Consider the following 21,322-nt stretch of genomic DNA (forward strand, 5'->3'; position numbering starts at 1 on the left):
AAAAAACCTGAAAATTTAAAAACAAGATCAAATGCAACACTGTCATTTGATTTTCTAAAAGGTGTTTTCCTTTGCAAAATTGGAAGATGTTGAGCTGCAGACGTACTGGCCGGAAGCTGCTGAGCAGAGGGGTTGAAGAGGGTTCACCCGAAGGCCAAAGCCACTGTAACAAGGTCTCGGCCGATTGCTTCTAGTGAGGGAATCCTCTAGATTTGAGTTTAAAACTCCGCCGAGCTATCTGCACAAATGCTATTTGCACGATGCACGGTTTTGTGATAAAAGATAAAAGCTCCTTTATAAAGCTGTTGTGAGACGGTTTGTATCTGACCCTGAGTTAGTGTCGTTACTAAGGGAACTGAAAAGAGAGAGAGATTATGTTTAAATGAGCTGACGTCCCAGGATTCCTCTGGGCAGGAGGGAGGTTTCTTCCTAAGAAAGAAACGGGACATCATTTCCTTCCATGTAGTAAGTAGAGTCATGGTATTTGCTGCCCACAGGTGCTTGTACCTGCCTGTCACTGCTTTTCCCTTCTGTCTGGGATAGGACAGTCAACTCCGAAGGGCCTTGCAGCTGATCTAGTAGCCAGAAACGCAAAACAAGGCTTCCCCTCTAATTGTCTCTGAGAGCTTAGTAAAAAAAACAAAACAAAACAAAAAGAGTGCTTGTGGCCCTAGGGCACAGCCTTACTAAGGGAGCATGCCCCACAGGTCTGTTGAAACAATGGGTATAAATTTCAAAAGCTAAAAGAGTGTCAGAATCCAAGCTCAGAGTTCTTAGTGAGTTTGAGATGAACTCTGGATTCAATTTTGGGGGAAAAACAATTATGTTAAGTAGAGACCGAAAAATTAAGATGAATAGTTAAGGTAAATTTTATAACAGTTTAATATTACTTTATATTAAATATTAAAAACCAAGTAGTTTTTAAAATACTGTTGAAATGTGGCTCTTTTCACAAATAATTTTTTGTTTGTTTGTTTGTTTGTTTGTTTGTTTAAAGGAAGAAAAATAGATTCTTCCTCCTAGCGAATAGTCTCTTATAGACACAATCTTATTTGGATACAACATGATTGTGGCACTACTGCCACCTAATGGTAGAGTGCCTTAATTGCAGACCAAGAACCTAAAGAATTGTGCAGACAACTAAAATTTCAAAATTAAATATAATTAGGTAGAGCGCGTACCCTGAACAACAGGATTGCCGGTTTGATCCCTGCATTGGCCACTTTCAGCTACGCCCTCCTTGCCTTCCTTAAAACAAACAAACAAACAAAAACACTAAATATAATTACAGCAAACTAAATGCCACCTATGGAGACTTATATACAGTGTGTAAATTACTGTCAAATGCAACTAAGAGGGGTCATCTTGACCTTTGCTTGCCTTTGACTTGTGGTGCTCTATGCTTTAGAAGTCCATCAGAAATTAAGACAATGCAGAAGAATTTCAGGAATTTACCGTACATCAAAATTTGATTTTAAAATGAAAACAAACGTTAAAATGGAATATAGGTTAAAATAATTGTTACTATGTGCTAGGTAATGGCCATCAATAGTCATCCTGTTTGAGCTTTATTGACAGTTTAATAATCATCCAGTGTCTGAGGCTCCTCAGGAAAGAGATTTCTTACTGAAACTGTTAGTTATACTCTTCTTTTAGTGAAATGTCAGTTCTCATTAATTCATTCATTCCCCCAACAATAATGATTATAAGAGAAGCAACCATCTCTCCTGTACTGTCAGCCCAGAGAATAAAGGCCTTTGCCTGTAGCCTGAAGGGGCTCATAATTTGATGACCCGTGAAACGCCTCTCCCTCACTCTGAACCCTTTTTCTCTCCTTCATCTGCCATCTCCAGTCCAGGTCAGGGACCTAGAAATCCGGAGGAATTGCTTGTCAGGGTGAACAACAAGGAGGAAGACATACTTTGTTAAAAAGTACTTTATGATTTTCACCTACGAGGTCTGGTTGGTCAGCCTGTGGACTGGCGCGTAAGTCTGTTCTCCTGCTAAATGAGCCAGTCAACGTGGGGACATTCATTTGGGCAAATTAGTGTCAGGGTTGCCCTGGAGAAGAAAAGGTGCTGGCGCTTTGTTCTGCCACACATCCACGTGTACACACACAACAGCTAATCATTAGAAAATGTGTCTTAGGTACGATCCAAGCCTGCTCTCCATAGTTCTAATCCTTTTCTGACTTCGGCCCTTCCTAAAAACGCAGATCATATTGCTGCCTAAGCTGGGCAGATCATAATCCCCTGGGGACATTTTCGAGCCGTGCTTTTGCACTGCACCCTCTGTGCAAACTCCAATTAAAAACACAGCTCTCTATGTAGTGATAGGTGATTGATAAAAATTTAATTCATCAGTATTTTTAGGGCATATTATTTTGGGACAAGATCAGGAAGAGAAGATAAATACCAGAAGGCATTTGAAAGTCAGAAAGGAAGTAGTTAACCATCTCAGCCTTTAGAGGTGGTACAGATTTAAAATTGGGGAAGCCCATATGTTATGGGAGAGGTCAGCTTCCATGGACTCTCCTTGATGTTGGACATGGGAAGCGTGTCATCAGTCCCCAGACCTCAGCTGGCACCTCAGTTCCCAATTTCCCTGACCCCACACGTGATAAATGCTTGATTGACACAGGCCTTGCCCGGATGGCCCCATACCCGAGAGTGACATAATTGCGTGTCTTGTTCTCAGCTTTTTGCTTGAGCAAAAGTAAACAGCTGCAAAGGGAAATAGTCTTACCAATTGGGAAGAGAGAAGAGGAGATTGGTTCCCTGGCCAAGCTAGCATTTGGACTCCTTAGCATGGCGTGCAAGGCTGTCCACAGTTTGCCAGACTCCCTTTTCTCCGCCAACCCCCATTCACTCTACCCTGAGCTCCTGTGTTTGCTTTGATATCTCTGTTCCTCTGCACGCGGGGGGGTTCCTGTGCTTTGGAAAGGTACTGTGAGCTGTTCTCACTCAGCCAGTGGGCCCCACCAACTTTCACTTCAAGTCCTGCACAGGGCTTTCTCCCTGGGTGTCGTTGGCCCTGCTGGGCAGCTGCTGCCATAAGAGCCAGAGGGGTCCAATTAAGAATTAAGAAATTGACTATTACAATCACAGGCCTCATTGAGCCGAAAGTGTTCAGCGTAATTTTCCGAATGAACTCTGTGGAGATTGTTTTCACCGCGCTTGCAAATACGAGAAACAGATTCCTTGTGCACGTGTAGTGCTTTGCAGTTATAATATGCTTGTGCCTATACCACTGTATTTCATCTCGCTCCCTACAGCATCACGAGGTAAGTAGGGCAAATGCTGTTTCCCCTGCTGCCAGATAACTAAACTGAATCTCAGAGAGTCTGACTTATACAACCACGGTGCTCCTCTTGACAGAAATGATCCAGTTGACACGTATCTGCTCCCACCTCTCTCTCCCTGGATGTGAACAAAGGGAGTAAGCCTACAATTAGAGCTAAGATATGAAAAACCAGAATGAATAACACTGAATGATGTGAAACAGACTATAGGTGCTACAGGAATTTGCAAGAGGAGGTTAGAAGAGTCAGGGAATACTAATTAAAATAATAGCTGCCATTTTTGAAGGTTTAAAAGTTGAGGCAGACAACTAAAACCAGTTTAGAAAGTCCAATAAAGTGAAAAGTCGGATTTCCTATAAAGTTTTGACTGTGTGCCAACCACGGTGCTAGGAGAGTGTTTACCGGCACAGCCTTTCGTCCCCCGTCCAGTCCCTGAGGCAGGGACCGTCATTGTTATTTTCCAAATGGGAAGGTTAGGGAAATTGTTCATGGTGACCCAGTGAGCTGGGAGCTGTGGCTCGAACCCGGGCCTGTCTGACTATGCATTGACTTGACACTGTGCTGCTGTCTTTGTGGGCTTTGCAGAAGAAGCAGGGAAGGAACTTGACCTTGAACCAGGGTCAAAATTGGCACTCTGGGGAGATGAGGCAGGTGCTCCAGGAAGGAAACCAGCCAGCGTGACTGGAGGCACCAGGACAGGACATATGCAGCTTATGGAACTCTGGGGACACCAGGAGAGAGGGCAGATGTCAGGGGCGGAGCAGGGGCTGTAGGGATCAAGTGGGACTGGACTGGATTCTGATGGGACCTCAAAGCCAGAGAGAGCAGCTTGGACAAGGTGGGGTGGGCCATGGAGCCTTTGGAGGGCTTTGAGCATGTGCAGGACATGAGACGGGGGTGTATGTGAAGACCCCTGAAGTACAGCCAGGGCTGTGGGGTCAGTGTTGTAGCCACTGGCTTTCAGAATTCACAAAAGGACCCCGGGCCAGACCTGCGGGCAGGTGCGTGAGTCAGTGCCACGTTAGCAGCCTTCGCCAGGGTGTTCGCCCTCCCCCGGCACACTGCACGCCCCGTTCCTGGCTCACATGCAAGCACAGGGGACACCAGGAGAGATGGCTTCCCCTGCTATTAGGCTGATTGATGGAGAAGTCAAGCCTCCTTCTGTTCCGTGCGGTGAACTGATGGGCTTTTGTTCTCCAGGCCAAATTCCTAGGATCCTTTTGGTCCCAAAACACTTCGCCTGTGGAGTTTATGATAAGAAAGTACAGAAGTGAACTCGCAGAATATAATGTGGGGGTTACGGACAGAGCTAGGAGGAAATAGTGATGCTCCTAAATCCGGGGCCTAGTGATACGGGTTCAGTGGGATGGGGGAGACCCCTGCATGGCCGTCGTGCTGTGTTAGAGATGAGATGAACAACCATTACATTTAGCAAATCCTGGGTGCTAGGCCCCAGGCTCGGTGCGTTCCGTATGTGTCTTACAGAACTCTGTGAGGAAGGTATTAGGAGTCTGATTTACAGATGAGTAAAGTTAAGTCTCAGAAATGTTAAATAACCTGCCCAAGGTCTTACAGCTAGTAGATGACAAGGAAAATGCGGGTCTCTCTGTGCCCTTCCTGCTACACATTGGCAAGAAAATAATGATGCAGATGTAGCTGGGAGGGGCAAGCCTATTTGCTTTGAAACATTGAGAGCATAACCATTTCTTCTGCATTCCCCCTCAGTTGTGCCTTTGAAATCTCTTGTGCTTTTGAATAGAGAGAAGACTTCTGGAATTGGCTTGTACAGACACACATCGGCGCCTCCTTTTTCTGCTTTCCCCTCTTACTGGTGTCTTCCCTCCTCCCCATCCCCAATAAATTTAGAAGAAAATAAACCTAGCCTCAGCTCAGCAGCCATCTGACTTATTGATAGACTTAATGCCATCAGGCGTTAGTGGCACCGGGCACCACATCTGGACGCTGGGGGCGGATGTTTGGCCCTTGAGGCGGCTGCAAAGCTTCTTACCGGGGCACTCCCACAAAGGTACTTGCAGAGCTGAATGCATGTGCTCGTGTTTCTCTCTTAATTCCCCATGGCGTGAGGTTTTGTGACGCTAGTAGGTTCTGTGGGTGCCTCAGCAGGAACGGGCCATATTTGGGGAGCAGAAACCAAAGGCAGATGGCATGTTCTCGACCATCGAGCACCAGCAGGGAGACAAGCATTAATGGGAGGTGCCCGTAATTAGCCAGTAGCCGGCCTTCTGAAAAGAAGGGTAGCCAACTGATAAATAAGGCCTCAGGCTTGCTTCTGTCCCTTTGCCTGCAGAAGGCCAATCCACTCGTGGGACCAGGGGAGCACACCCTTGGCTGCAACTTTAAAAAAAGAAGTGGAGGAGTGTGGATTCAAGAGGACTGAATCTTAGCCCAGATTCACTGACCCTGTGACTTTGTCAAACCATTCAAGCTTTCTAGATCTGACTCAGGCTCCTCATCTGTAAAATGGGGCCACAAAGTCACGCCCTAACTTTAATGGTAGTTCATGTTATGTAGCTCTGTGGAAGGACCATGGTGATCCACCTTGCTGAAAGCAATGATCACAAGGGTTTTCTTGGAATAATTCACCTGTCATGCAGGTGGACCCATCCGGGAGGGTAAAAATCAGGCCAGTTTGCCTGCATGATTTTATAGTAATTGCATTTGGCATCCTTGGCTGGCACAATCCCGAAACTGAAGGTGGCCTGAATCCCCTTTAAGGAGACTTCTGCCAGCATCTATGTGGGCCTCTGATACGAAGCACTGTTTGACCTATTAAGAACCAGATCCTTTGATATTACTAGTAGCAGTCTTTTTCCATTGCAAATCTTGAATCTTTGTTCACTTCAGTGAAAGCTTATTACAATAGCAGTATCTGACTCTACTAGAAGGCATAACTTCTCTGGAGCAATACCCTTCCGCGGGTGAGAAAGGGGCATGTGGTGGATAAAGTAAGGAGTGTATTTTTACCTAGAAATACATCCTGGCCTTTCGACCTTTTGTTGTTGCATCTGCTTAGCCAGATGTGGTACCAAAATGGCTCATGGGGACCACTGGAAGCCTGTGAACTGGAGCTGGGGACAGCAGGGCAGTGTGTGTCCTTCAGAACCCTGGGCTGACTAATTTCAGGCTCTGAAATCAGATTTGAACCTCTGCTGGGTCTCTCTGAGCTGCCTTAATTATGGTGAGTTCACAGGGCAAACGCCTGCTGGGAAAACGCTTTTTCAAAGGAGGGCCATAAATACCAACGTGCTGGGCGTGGTGGGGGCCCTGCACCTCCCAGGGCCAGCCAGCTGGGAGCTGCTTAGCACAGACCCCCCAGGCCCGCCAGGAAGAAGTTTCCTGGCAGTGCTGGTGCCCGTGGTCCAGGAGGGTCTCAGTGTGAGCTCTGGCAGTGGCAGCAGGCATGTGACCCCCACGCTGGGAGCGCTGGCCCCAGCACAGAAGCTTCTAATCAGAGACACCTGCTCAGGGTGAAAGGCTCCGGGTGGCGAGGCCAGCAGATGTCTTTATCAGTGACTAAACATTGGCAGAGGAGCTCTGCTTACTCCTGAGAGCACAGGGCATATTGGGAGAGAGAGCACTGTGGCCCGGGAGCCCAGAGCCCTGGGTTCTAATTTCAGCCTGCCGCCAGTCAGCTGTGTAGCTTCTTCCCTCTGGGCCTTGGTTTCTTCACATCTGAGAGCTGGCAGTGGGGTTAGATCACCCGCGGGTCCCTCTGGCGCCACTGGCCTATCTTCTGCATTCTAGGGGACACAGGGAAGAGCAGACTGAGAAGAGCAATCGCTCAGGGAGGGTTTCCTTGAGCAGGCAGCTGCCCCAAAGCCATGGCTCCCAGGAAACAAGGGGGGGCTGGTGGCAAACCTGCTTATAATGATCCCTCAGTCTCTGTGAACCCTGAGGAGTGTTCCCGTCAAGGCAGCAACCCCAGTTACCTTACCGAGTGATCCCAGCCATGAGCAGGACAGGGCTCACCACGTCCATCAGGACATAGATGGCGCCATCTCCTGGTCTCGCCTCAGCCTTCCCACATTGGCTCTCCACCTCCTCCCCAACAGCTCAGAGTTCACATTCTCATAGACGCCCTGAACTAGCCCAGTGGTTCTCAAAGTCTAGGCACCAGCATCATCTGGGAACTTGTTAAAAATGCAAATTCTCAGGCCCTGCCCCAGACCCTCTGACTCAGGAACCCTGGGAGTGGGCCGAGCAATCTGTGTTTAACCAGCCCTACAAGTAGTTCAAGGCAGACTGACATTTGAGAACCACTGCCCCAGCCTAACCCCATAGTTTGGGAACCGTTGTGTGCATCTCTCTCTTATTTAAAGCTATATTTTATTACTAAGGCAATACTACAACAATAAAGATACTTTGAGAAATGACCCATGTCGTCTTTCTGAGCTGTCTTCCAGTCTTTGTGGATTTGCACACTCTTTTTACTCAGATGACATTGTACGGAGACTGATTGTGTTGTCCTTTTTTTCATTTACATTATTAGTGCTTTTCCCTTGCTTCATAACCTTCATTACTTGTCACTTTCAATGACTGCAAAACACTTCCCTCATGTGACCGGCTCTGCGTGCTTGACCGCCCTGCCCCTAGACATTTGGTGACTTGCTGCTTTTCACGATGGGAGAAGTCACCTGCCTGTCAGGGGCGAGGTCAGCTTCTGGGGCGTTCCACGTGACCTCCCGTCAGCTCAATGTCTGTCTGTCCTCCCCATAGTCCTCAACATGAGGTTACCTGACAAAGATTACTTAGTGGGAAAAAGTAGTAAAAAAACCTGAAACAGATACTAAATCTACAGGGATGTATCACATCTGAAAGATCCCTGCTCTGCCGGGTTTTGTTACCCTGAGTATCTTCTCATTTCTCTCGCAGGTGGCATCAGCAGAGGGGGGTCTCGTGTGGGGTGGGGCTGGGCACCTCCCCGGCCCTGATGGCCTTGCCCCGTGCCAGGCCTGCTGTCGGTCATTTCCTGAGCATCCTGGTCCCCAGCAGGAAGGCCTCTCCTCCTTTCTCACGCTGCCTCCACTTTCTCCCTAACCCATGACTGTGTACCCTCTTGTCGTCTTCCTTCTCCAGCCTGGCACAGCCCGGTTAGAGTCCGAAACACATAGCTTGACCAGTCCTAGGGGTAGCCCCGTTGTTTTGACAACACCACTGATTATTCTTGGGCCATAAATAACATTGTGTCTTTCAAAAGGATTTTGTTGGGATCAATCCCTAGATAGGGGATTACTAGGTCTACGGATAACCCCTTAGGGCATCTTTCATGCCACCTGTCTCTTCTGTTAGTGGCAGTCTGCATGCATGTCCCATCAGTGGCTCCACACTGCTCTTCATGACAGGTAAGGAAACTGAGGCCCAATGAGGTTAAGTGGCTTGCAGTGACCGTTGAACTGAGGCAAGGATTATTCTGTATGACTTGGTTGCGGGTCTTTATTTTCGCTTCAGCAGGTGGGGCCACCTCCTTGCCTTCCTCTGGCTGCGTCTCCAAGTCATCGAGCACAGCCAGCAGGTTAGGAGTCTTTGAACTTGAAGATGGCTCTGCCCATAGACATCGCCCTTCCCCCCACTCCTGGGGTTCTCTCATGCCTTTAGGATGAGAGTCCAGGGCCGTGACTTCCTGAAACTTTATCCCCCGCACACCCTGGTTTTGAGGAGATGTCTGTCACCAGCCTCCCTTAAGCAGTTTTTAGTGCCCAGACCCATTGGTAGCAGCCAGCTGGCGTAGAGGCTCAGCCTGACCTGGGAGGGAGGCACACCTTGAGCGCCCCATTTGCAAAATGACCAGAGGCTATCATTCTACACCTGCCTCTCATTTGGAAGCCTGATCTAGACTCATAAAGGTGTTGCCAGGAGAGGGCTCTGCCAAAGCAGCTCTGAAAATCTGGCTAATGGGCCTTTGGGGTCCACTAGCTACAGCTCCACATGACAAAGATCTTGGATCTGTTTTCATATTGGGCAGGTGGCAAAGGTCCTGCGTGGGCTGAAGGTCATTCCGTGGCCAGAATGGCATCTCCAGACCCTTCTCCCCAAGTGGACACACCCTCCCAGTCACGGAAGGACAATGCTGTGCTAGAAAGAGACCCAGCTCTGCCACCAACTAGCCATTAGTGCAGAATGAAATCGGCCCCAGTGATTTCCCCATCCCATCCCCCAAGACCGCACTCTCCTCCCCCAAGCCAACTCCCTGGTAGGCACTCAGCTTCCTAACAGTGTCTTCCTCTGGTGGAACTTCCATCATCTCCTGGGGGCGCTAAATGGGGGAATAGAATTCCCAGAGCCTCATTTTCTTTAAAAAGGGCAAGACTGTGGCGCTTTCCTGGAGTAGTGGAAGCATCCGTACGAGAAAACCTAGCTCAGCCAGCTGACCTCTGAGGCAGAACATTCCATGCCTGCTGATGTGCTCAGGTCCATAGAGCCAGTTGATGGCAGAGTCAGCACAGTCCAGGGAACAGTGCTAGCCAATTCTGCTGCCATCTGGAAAGCAAGGAGGCTGCAGCGGGAGAGGGTGGGGTTCAGGCTTTAGTAGGATTGCCCATGTAAGCCATGGGTCAAGGGGGGGGTCCTAGAATGGCAGATGGGGTGAATGGGGTCCTTTGATGAGAAAAGGTTCCAGTTTATCTCATATAGGTTCAATTATTTTAAATTGGGGTATATTTGACAGTTAAGAATTGTATATATTTAAGGCGTACAATTTGATGTACATATATATACTGTGAAACAATTACCACATTTAAGCTAATTCATATATTCATCACTTTAGATAGTTACCACTATGTGTGTGTGTGTGTGTATGTGTGTGTGTGTGTGTGTGTGTGTGTGTGTGTACATGTACTCAGTGAAACAATTTGATTCAATTTAAAAATGTGTGTGTGGGGTGGGGGGTAGAGATAGATAGAGAGAGAGTTTTGTGGTCTATTCTAACTCAAGCAGCTTCTGGGCTCTATTAAAGCAATTTCAGTTTGGTTTTTGTGGCTTAAAAGGTCCCTGAAACACTTGAGCGAAATTATAGCTCCTTAATTTAGCTCCCTGTCAGTTATTTTTTTCCAGGTGGTTTAGGATTGACAGTGAATTTGACATTTGTAAAAATGTTTTGGAAACCACATCAGACACTGTGGAATCAAAAGGAATATAAAGTACATTATTCCGGGAAGCATGATTGGAATTATTCTTCTGGCCACCCCAAGTCATATCGCTCTTCTTTCAACCGTCGTTTCAGACAAAGCCCAGTGATGGATTGTAAAATTGTAGGTTACTTTTGAGCCTGGTTGCCTTTGTGAATTTCCTTCCTGCTCACTGTCACCTTCATTTTGGTGACTTCTGCTTCATTTGCGCGCAGCTAAGGATAAAGCATTTCTATTTTGTTTGTCAGAGCACTGTAGGATGATCGCTATGGAAAGAACGTTAGGGACCTTCTTCATCTTCTCATACCTGTTCCTTTCCCAAGGGCTCAGAGGGCGAGGGATGTCACTGCTTTCACAGGGCTGAGATTCACCCCCAAATCAATGACTCCAGACCACCCTTGATCCATGAAGTTACATGTTAAAATGCCAACTACGACATTTACCTGCCAGTTTTAGGACAGCTCTGAGCCCAGAGCTTGGACTTTAAATGAGAAATGCCTGACAGGCAAGGCTGTGTCACCCTGGAGAACTATGTGACAACTCCCATGCCCTTAGAGATTAGAGATACGGAGGAACCGCAGGCTGCCTTGAAATGGGCGTCTCCCTCTACCCCAACCTGCCTGCTCTGGCTCGTTCGGATCAGTTCAAGAACTGTGCCAGGCACCCTGCCAGTGCTGGGCACCCAGGGGATGAAACCCCAGAATTTCTGCCCTCCACATGATGACAGTCCAATGAGATAAATGCCCTAATGATGGTCGACGTGAGCCTCTCGAGACGGCCCCGGCAGACCTGCTTTCTTTCCTTACATAAGGGGAAGGATGCCCAGGCCAGAGGTTCTCAACCCTGGCTGCTCATTTTGGTCACCTGTGGAATTTAAAAAACTTCCCCTGCCCACTTTCCCACCCCCACGCTGATGTGTAGCTGAGGTGGGACCCAGGCATGAGGAGTTTTTTTAAAGAAGCTTCCAGATGTTTCCAGGATGCAGTCAGGATTGAGAAGTGCTGGGCTAAATAGAAGACCCACATTTGAGTCCTACTTGGGCAGCTGTTAAAGAAAAACAAAATTATTCATGATACTTGTTAGTGTATAAGAAATTCTCTATTCAAGGGACGTTACTATAATGTGGTTTTGTAGTAGGAGAGAGATCAGGTTCAGCTCCCAATACAACAAGGAAAAGTGGGAATTTATAGCCAAGGAGCAGGGTGGTGGGCAATGGATGGAAAGTTACTAAGAGGAAATATCAAAGGTAAACCTACCTAACAGGATCTTGCTGAAGGCGGGCCAGGGTGATCAGATGTCACCTGGGGATGGTGCGGAATGAGGACCCAATCAGTTACTGATCAGATATTGGGAAGGAGGAGGGGGTTAAACTGACTTAGCATTCTTGCTAAAATTGGACAATACAGAGATGAGTATCAAAGCCCAAAAGTCAGGGCCTATTTGAGAAGATTTCAGAGGAGCCTGAGTAGACTTCGGTCAAGGAGAGAATCTGTCAGAATGGTAGGTGGCATATTGTGGTGGAGGGTGTGTCCAGGATGTGTGTGGGGCAGAGGGGAGGGTGGGAATGGGTTTGACCTTTATGATTGGGGCAGGTGGGGGCAGGGGAGTGGAAGATCAGGTCTGCGCTTTGAAAAGATTATTCTCTTCTTGGGAGGTTGAGGGGTGCCTGGCTCTCAGAGAAAGGGACTACGTTCAGTGTGGGATATGTAGCATTTGAGGCCCTCTTTGGACAATCCCCAGGTGGAGATTTCCAGGGGGCAGTGGAAATGGCAATTAAAAAAAAAACCAACAATACTCTGTTCAAGAGGCAAGTCGTTTACTTGAGATCAAAGAATTGCAATTCAAAATACACAGATTTAAGTAGAAACCCAAATAGTGTCCTGATTAGGGAGAGGGACTCAGGGAATTTTATAGAAAAAAAATTAAAAAGGAGGAACATAAGGTAAGTTGTTTTGAAGAAAATTTCATTGGTGCTGACAAACAAAGCCAGATCTGTGCTTCATTGGTCAGGAAGGCAAAGTGCTCACTAGGTAAAAAGTCCCTTTTATCAGTCCTTTGGGCCAGAAATTCTCATCCTTGCTGATGCCTTAGAATGTTGGTGGTTTGGCCCAGTTCAAAGATTCAGAAAACAGGACAGGCAAGACAGTTCCTCTGGAATGACTGCTCTGACTCCATGTAAAATGGCTCCACTTATGTTATTTTTCACAAAGTAAAGTTCTGAAGATGAGGGGGCTGGTGGAGGGGATACAATGGTAGGATTAATTAGCATATAACGACTGTCTAAATGGTTCCTTCAGCCAAGGGGGCGTACTGTGAACTTTATAACTCACCCAGGGGAGGTAGCCTCTACAATCAGGGGAAGGACAGAACATCAACAATTGTGGAGGGCAGAAGAGCTTGCAAAGGTGACCAAGAATAAATAATCAGCAACAGAGGAGGACAGTAATATATTGTGGAAACCAAGAGAAAAGGGGTGGCTTGTCTGGAGATGGGAGAAGCGAAAGAACCTGCTCAAGGTTCAAATCCTGGCTTTTTTCCATTCATCAAGCTCCAAATAACACACACAACACAACCCTCAATATCATATTTAACAAGAGCAGGAGTTCTCAGCAGCGACTGGCATTTGGGGCCAGGTAATTCTCTGGTAGGGAGGCGGGGGCTGCCCTGTGCATTGTAGGGTGCTTTACTCTCTTTTCAGCTTCCCTGGCCTCTACCGCACTGGGCCCAATAGCTCAGTCCCCAGCCCCACCCCCACCCTACCCCAGTTGTGTCAACGAAAAATGTCCCCAGTTATTACCAAATGTCCCCTGGGAGGAACTGGTCGACAGTTGAGAGCCACTGACCTAGAATGCTAGTTCAGAGCACTGTCAGTATATTAAAATGGTCTGTGGTGCTTAAAAAAATTCCTAACACCTGGGCCCCGCCTCAGCCGATCCAAATCAGTGTTTCTCTGAGGAAAAGGACCCTGGCATTTCTATTTTTTAAAAGTGTCCCAGCTGATGCTACTTGTGTAGCCAGGCTTCAGAACCACTGGAGTCATCTTCTAAACTGAGGAGTGATATACTTATATTAATACCAGAAATATTTTAGGTTACTTTTTTTTTTTGCATATAATATATAGAAAAATATGGAACGCTTCACGAATTTGCGTATCACCCTTGCACAATGCTAATCTTCACTGTATCGTTCCAATTTTAGTATATGTGCTGCCGAAGCGAGCACTTTAGGTTACTTTTGAGGCACAGTGAGAGGAGAGAGGACAGTACCATTATTATAAAAAAAATTTTTTTTGATTCCCTCTGCAATATTTTTAAAAAGTAGCTATTATGCTCTAAAAACCCATGAAATTAATTTATCATTTTGTTTTTTCACCCAATTGCAACTTTCTTGTTACTACTTCAGTAATCAGGATATTCTTAAAAATAAATAAATAAATAAAACCCATTTAAAACAATGGGCTGGGAGGTGGTTAGGTTATAAGAACCCTAGACAGATTTCCTCCTGTGTGTGTTTTCTCTTCCTGCTCCCACCTGGGTTGGGCTGGAGCAGACCCTGCACCCCTCTTCTGCCTGCCTTTCTCCTCCCAGTCATCTGGCTCAGCTGCCCAGATTAACCTTTCTCTACATCTTGGCACTTCACTTTTTTCTCAGAAGATGGTTTTGTTTTTTTATTCCAGAAGTCTTTTTTCAGAAGACTTCAGTGGTTTCCATTTCCCATAACCAGACACCTGAACTTCAAGGTCATTCACAGTGTAGCCCCCCTGTGCACAAACCTAAGCTAAAGCCAGGTGGGTCCAGGTGTTTGACTCCCAGGTCTGCCCCCACGCTTTTGTGAGGGAGGGGAAATTTCCTCCTCTTTTTCCTGTTAGTTCTCCTGCCTGATCTAATCACCAAATTGACATGAGACAGAGTCACAGGAGAAAATAACCAAATTTGGTTTCGTGTGTACATAATGGAGGTTTCCTAAGAATAGGGGGCCGAAGGACAAATCGGGTACTTGGAGCTTACGTGCCATCTTGCACTAAGGAGAGAGTAAGGAAGGGGTGTGATTTGGGACTCAAAGGGCAGGAAGGCAATTCCCATGGGGATGGAAAAGCAAACGTTTCCTAAACAAATGTTTGCTGGGCCATCTTGAACAATGGGCCACTGAGAGGACTTTGAACAAGAGGGCCTTGCTAGGTTCCTCCCTGTCTATCACACTAGTTCATGTTAAACTACGGTGATCTATGGTGATAGTTCCCTTCCTGGAGCAGGTCCTCCACGTAAATTCTTTTAGGCAGTTAGGGGGAAGGTCAGTGGTTTTCCCTGAGCCTTTTCTTTCTTAAAAATAACCACCTTAAATTAATCAATATCCCCTCAAAAAGGGCGTATGTTGGGGTGGCAAACTCTGTTCCCTGTCACTTTGTCCACATTGTCCTCTGTGCTGCAGACCCAGCGCAGCTGCCACCTCTGTTGTGTCCCCTGGTTAGATGGAATCTTGCCCTCTTCTGTGTTCTGTGCTTCCTGGCTGGGCCACTTTCAGAATTTCCCAGGGTCCCCCTGGCTTGAAGACCGCTCTGTGCGCCCATGTGTTCAACTTCATGCCCAGCACAGGGTCTTGCTGTGAGAGAACAAAGGCATCCGGGTGCAATTGGCATGCCCACGTTGAGTGGAGGGGGTCCTTGGTGGTCATGTGTCAATGGCCTTTCGTTTCCTTGTGCAGAATTGGGGGCCTGGTAATTATCTGGTTATGCTCCATCAAGGATAGATGACCAGCAGGACCAGTCTGGTTAGCTGTCAGCTCTGATCAGGCTCATCCATCTGGGCTCCTTGCCCCTTGGGTCTCATAGTCCAGCTTCTTCTCCCTTCCCCCACCCACCCCAGGAAGCCAGGGGCATCCCTGCAGCCCTGATGACATGATAGAAAGCAAAACAAAAACTTCTATTTAGAGCACATCATTGTACATCTGACGGCTGTCCCATGATGATTCGGGAAACTTTTTAGATATTTATCAAGTCAAAGTAATAATTACAATAAAATGACACCTTCCATTTGTTCAGTGAATTATGGTTTTTGTACCTATTACCTTACTTGAAACTCCTGAGAGGTGTAGACAGGCACTACCTCCATTTCAAAGGTGAAGAAATGAAGACTATAAAATTACATTTTAAAAATAACATGAGGTATTGTGCTCTGTGTTTTTAAAAGGTGAATTCTACCCATTCTCAAATGTAGCTCATGTTCTGGGGTTTCACAAAGCAAAAACAGAGGGAAGTATTTCTCAAGCTCACTTATCAATATTCTGACTCTACAGGAAGAACACTGTTTAAAAAGTATTAACCGAATTTTGCATTGACTTTTACTTCCCCCTGAAACCTTTGAATTATCTGTAACGCAACTGCACTTAACCCGGTTAGAAAAGAGGTTTATTCACCACTGTTGTGACAGCAGGAACCCTGGGTTCCAGTCCTGCTCTGACACTTGGCATGCTTTATGCTCTTGGCAACTTAAGTTTCAGTTTCTTCAGCTGAAAATGGGCATAATTCTAAAGATTTGACCCTGTCTAGGAGAAGGCATGGTGCTGTGCATGAGCGATCTTGTGCACTGCCCGGGGCCTCGCAGACAATTGTAGGTACCTGTAGCATTCTGGATGATTAAACTAAATTAATATCTTTAATTAAACTCTATTAAAATGTTTCTCACCACTCACTGATAATTCTGTAGGCATTTTACTGAGAGGAAATCCAATAAATGAGCCCCAGAGGGTTTGATAGAGGTCACGTGAAGCCAACAGTGACACGACACCAATGAGGATGCTGAGGCCAGGAGAGGTGGATATGTTCCCAGGGTCACACGCCTGGCCACCTGAGCCTTGGCCGGCTAGGTTTAGAAGCCTGCTGGACTTCTGCACAACAACCCCTAACACGTCTGTCACCCACGGTCCTAGCCTCCTCTGCCCTGAGGCCCCAGAAGAGTAATATGTGGCCTCACTTGTTCATGACTTCATCTGTCCCATGTAAAAAGAAGTGATAGAGTATTGAGTGGGCAGATGGGGACATCTTTTTTAAAATACTGTGTTCCCCTTCCTAGGGACTTAGGTCGCTGGCCTAGTTTTGCCAGCGACCTAAGGAACTGGTCCTGCAGGAACTGTTTCCTGATCTTTAGAAATGTCTGAAACATTTCTCTACATTTCTAAAAGATTTTCAGACTGAAAGTTTTCAGACTTTCAGATTAAAACAAACAAACAACCTCACTGCATGAACATAGAGTGCTCAGAAAACAAGGCGAGAAGATTTGGTGAATCACAACATCCTCCGTTAGCCTTGTCACAGAAGGTTCACCTCTGAGAAGGAAAGGAGACTGTGAGTACTTTATTTTCTGTGTGACGATGACAGCTGCCCTGAGACCTTTATGATGAGGAAGAGGGCAGGGAGGGCATACCGTCTAGGCTGCCCAGGGCTGCATGGATGGACTTCTGCCTCCTTCCCTTACATTTCAGCAGCCTGCATGTCAGGGCTTCCTTACACATCCAATGGTGTTTATCCCTCCTGCATCCGTCTGAATTGTGAATGTTAGAAGGGGCTGTGCAGGCTGCCTCTCTGTATTTACAGCTCAGGAAGTGGCAAGCCAGAGAGGGAAGATGGCTTCCCTGAGACCACACAGCTCGTCACTGTCAAAGCTGGGCACTGAGCCCAGCCCAGTGTCACTTCCTGCTGGTCCGCACCTCCAGCCTCCTCTTGGTCCTGAGCTCTGCATTCCACCCTCATCTTCCACTTCTTCCCTCTCTCTGGATCTTGTCTTGATGCTCTTTTTGTTATCAGTAAATGTGCTCAGTCGCCAAGTATATTCTGTAATTAAAAATTAATCTGGTGGCTAAGTATGTCACTGTGAATACACTTCATCCTCTAATCAGCAGTGTCGCCCGCAGCCATCACTTTGTCCCTTGGCCCTCAGTTTTTTCATCCATGATATTGGAGGGTTGAACTAGCTGACCTCATAGGAGCATCCCCACACTAGACAAATGTTCTGCAATTCCTGTGCTCTGAGTTACACAGGGAAAACAGAACCGACCTCAGCAGCTCATGGCTCCTCTGAGCCTCCCCTCCCCACCCCACCCCTATCCCCATCGTGGGAAGAGGACTCAAGACCCCTTCTGCTTTTAGAGTGGATACAACACCAGCTTGATGTTTGTTTCTTTGCCATGCGTTGGACACATTTTTCTGTGTTATTTTTCCATTGAACTTGCCATAATGGAGTTTTCAGACTTGAATACAAAGTTATTACAGCAAATCCTGTGGTATAGCTCAGAGGCTTTTCTTGGCTTTTAGTGAAAATGGGCCTTGTGTTCTAGGCAAAAGGATGACATCTTGCAAAAGAGAATTGGCACAATAATTCCACGCCTGGCCTTGGTCACCGTGTGACACGATGCACTCCTGGGTGCTGTATGAACACAGTGTGGTAACCAGCACCTACGTATTCCAGATGTACAGCTACTTGGCCGTCGTACAGACAGAGAAGTTACAGTTATATATACACAGAATGCATATGGAAACATTCTGCACATTTGGTTACAGCACGGGGAACTATACATATTCAGGGCTGTCTGGCATGCTGCTGTCCTGTATAGTTTATTACCTGCGCACAGGCAGCAGGAATCTCTAGTTGTGCAGTCAGCATGTGGGTGGCGTGCATGTGCAGTGACGTGGCCAACAGGTGAATGTGTGCAGGTATGGAATCGAGAGTTTTGGGACTGGTGCCTGGGCATCATGTGTGCTCTTCTACATGGCCACTGTGCAGGTTTCCTGTGTTTACATGTGTAGGGCTGGCATGAAGATGCCATGTGTCTGCAGACAGCGTAATATATGCATGGCCACATAGCCAGCCCACAGGCCTTGTGTCGTGTAAGTTTTCTGTGATCGGTGACAAAGTGAACGGCAGATGGGACAGACCCGAAGACAACACGTCCAGGGTTGGCACTGGCTTTCTAGGGAGTTGATGGGAACTATTAGCTAGTGGCATCTGCGTCTTGTATGTTTCTAATCACATTTAAATATTTTACCAGTTTCTTCATCTTCCTGGTTGTGATGAGTTTGTCTCGTTGACCAGAAGAGGCCATTCCATGTTTTTTATTGTAGAGGAAAAAATGATAACACTGTGTATCTGTATTTTGGCAACCATAGCCCTGTGGCCCTGAAAGATAATAGTTTTTGTTTTTGAAGAAGTTATCCCAAAGTGTCAGACCCTTTACCAACAGAGGGGCGTTAAGCCATAAAGACAGCTCGCCACGCTTCCCATCCTACCCCTTCTTTATACAGTCCAAAAAAGAGGAGGATTAACCTTATATTAACTATAAAAATGTGCTTATCACAGTAAGACTTACAAAACTAATTATGTAAGTTTTCTCATTTGAGCAGAGTAACACATTTTTAGTTCTGAAATTTCTTTCTTGTGTATCACCTCATCGAGTCTCTGAGCAGCCATGTTAGATTGGCAGAATTCTCACATCCATTTTATAGATGAGGAAACCAAGGCTCAGAAAGTTGTGGAACTTACCCCAAGTCACACAGCTGCTAGGAGAGACAGCCAATTCCACAAACAGGTTGTTTTCCATCATTTTCCACACCTCTCACTGCTCTTGATAATGAACTAGGAGCACTTCCTTTCCAGTCTGCTCTAGCGAATAGCATCAGTTACTTTCTAAATAATTTGTACCGAGAGGTACACATGTGAATGGGCTTGTCCAGTGTCTACCTTATATCATAGTGGGTTATTTATCTGAATTGGATCCAGATTTATTTCAATATTGTCCATACTTCTTACTGGTTATAAGTCAGTAATATCTGCATTTATATATACCATTCAATCATTACACGAACCGAGTATCTACCGTATTTAAGACACTGTCTTAAGCCCCGGGATGTGGTGGAGCCAATAAAAGTGATTTCAGCTCAGTCTCTGCCTCCAAGTTGGCTTACAGTCCAGTGGCAGCACCAACATACACGCAGCCCTCTAGAACACTGTGATAAATGTGACAACAGGATGCTCTAGGAACACACATGAGGGAGCATTGAATTCTGACCTGGGGAAGCCAGGAATGCTTTCCAGAGGATGTTCTTAGTGAGGAGTATGCCGTGAAAGACGAGCAGGATTTTTAAGCAGAGTGTGTGTGTGTGTGTGTGTGTGTGTGTGTGTGTCTGCCCACACATGCACGCGTGTTTACAAAGGACTGTGGTGGGTAGGGGAGAGGGAATACATTCCAGGTAGAAGGACTAACCTATGCAAGTGTGATTCTGGATGACAATGTGTTCGTCAGGGCAGAACCACAGGATGCGTGTAGAAAGAAGTAGAGGGTAGAGGGATTAGGACTGCAGAGTTTGGCTGAGACCAAAATGTGGAGGAAGCGTTTAGCCATAATTTTGAGCAGGGATTGCATAACCATGGATGTGTTTTAGAAAAATCATTTTAACAGTGGTGAGCTGAATGGAGCAGAGGACGTAGGTACTAGAAGCTAAGGCCATTATAGAAGCTATCGCAGGAATCTTGGCAGAGCATGAACGAGTCATCTCAGCTCGTGGTGAGAAGGCTCCTTGTCACTGCCCCTCCATTTATAGTGAACTGTTGAGAATGTCTGAATGTCTGCTGACCCTGGGTCCACCCTGGCTCTCCGATCCAGGGAAAATGCATTCGTCTACTTCTGAGAGAGTTTTTCAACTTCTTTTTGCCCTGCGTCCCTGAAAAGTGCTCAAGTCCTTGCCGTTATAGATGACCTATCTTCTGTGAGTCTCAGAGGCACATATCTTTAGTAAAAATATAAAGTGGCACTCCTAAGGACACAGCCCCTTTCTCTTCAAAAGCTGAAATCAGAGTTGACCTTTCACAGAGATTCCTGTTTCTGTCGATCTTCACAAGGCCCTCCAAGGTGAGGAGTTCAAGCTCAAGTGGGCCGTGTGTGTGTGTGTGTGTGTGTGTGTGTGTGTGTGTGTGTGCGCACCCTTAGCTACAACCTTTCATCTCTCAGGCTAGCATCTCTCTTCTTCCAGGCCTGAACACCCCTACACACACACACACACACACACACACACACACACACACACACACACACACCCCTTCTTTTCCTTCAGGATGTTGTTTTTTTCCCATTCACTCGCTAACTGGTACCAGTGGCCAGTTGGATTACAGGGACAAGCAGGTGTTGTTATTGATGGTCTCTGTGCTTGGTACAAGTGCCAGGCCTCCAGGAAGAAACATTCACACACGTAGCCAGTGCTGCTATTCTTCGGACGCATCATTTTCTTCACCTTTGAAGTCCTCTCCCCTCCTTACCCCCTTTTCTTTGCGCATTGAGTAGCAAGGGCTATGAAAGAAGATGCAGCATTTCAGTGGAAGAAGATGGAGCACTTCAGTAACTTCTCATCTTCCTATATTTGGAGCTTTTAGTGTGATAAGAGGCTGTGTCATTAAAATACTATTTGGAGGAAAACCAGATAAGTGTTCTAGTGAAAAATGGGATTAGTGTTTGAAGATTATGCATTGAGAACTTACATTGTGATCCCCTGAAAGTGTCCTGGCTGTTAATCCTTTGGGGAACGATTATAGGTCATTTCAGATTCCCTAGAGTATAAAGACTTCTTCAGGTATGGGTTGAAGGTAATTTTGGGGTGAGAACTTTGTAGGAGGACATATTTTTGACTGTTGAATGACCTTGTCTCTTTACTCAAAGGAAATGCCATTAGAAGTGTTTCAGGACCAATACCTCCACTTAGAACCACAAGGTTAAGTGAATGAAATTGCCTAAGCCAAAGGAAATTGAGGATCTGGGATATGGCCCCAAAACCGAGGTTTCAGCCCCTGTGCTGTCAGCCTGCCCTGTTTAGCAGGGGCCACCATTGCTTGAGGAA

At 46.6% G+C, this 21,322-nt stretch overlaps 1 protein-coding gene across 4 annotated transcripts in view; it reads left to right on the top strand.

Annotated features, from left to right (window-relative positions):
• Window positions 1-21,322, top strand: part of MSRA (methionine sulfoxide reductase A) — a 375,212-nt gene that overhangs the window by 324,076 nt on the left and 29,814 nt on the right. The gene's annotated exons all lie outside the window — the stretch shown is intronic.

The sequence above is a fragment of the Hipposideros armiger genome, unplaced genomic scaffold (genome assembly GCF_001890085.2).
Source record: "Hipposideros armiger isolate ML-2016 unplaced genomic scaffold, ASM189008v1 scaffold_27, whole genome shotgun sequence".
NCBI classification, from domain to species: Eukaryota; Metazoa; Chordata; class Mammalia; order Chiroptera; family Hipposideridae; genus Hipposideros; species Hipposideros armiger.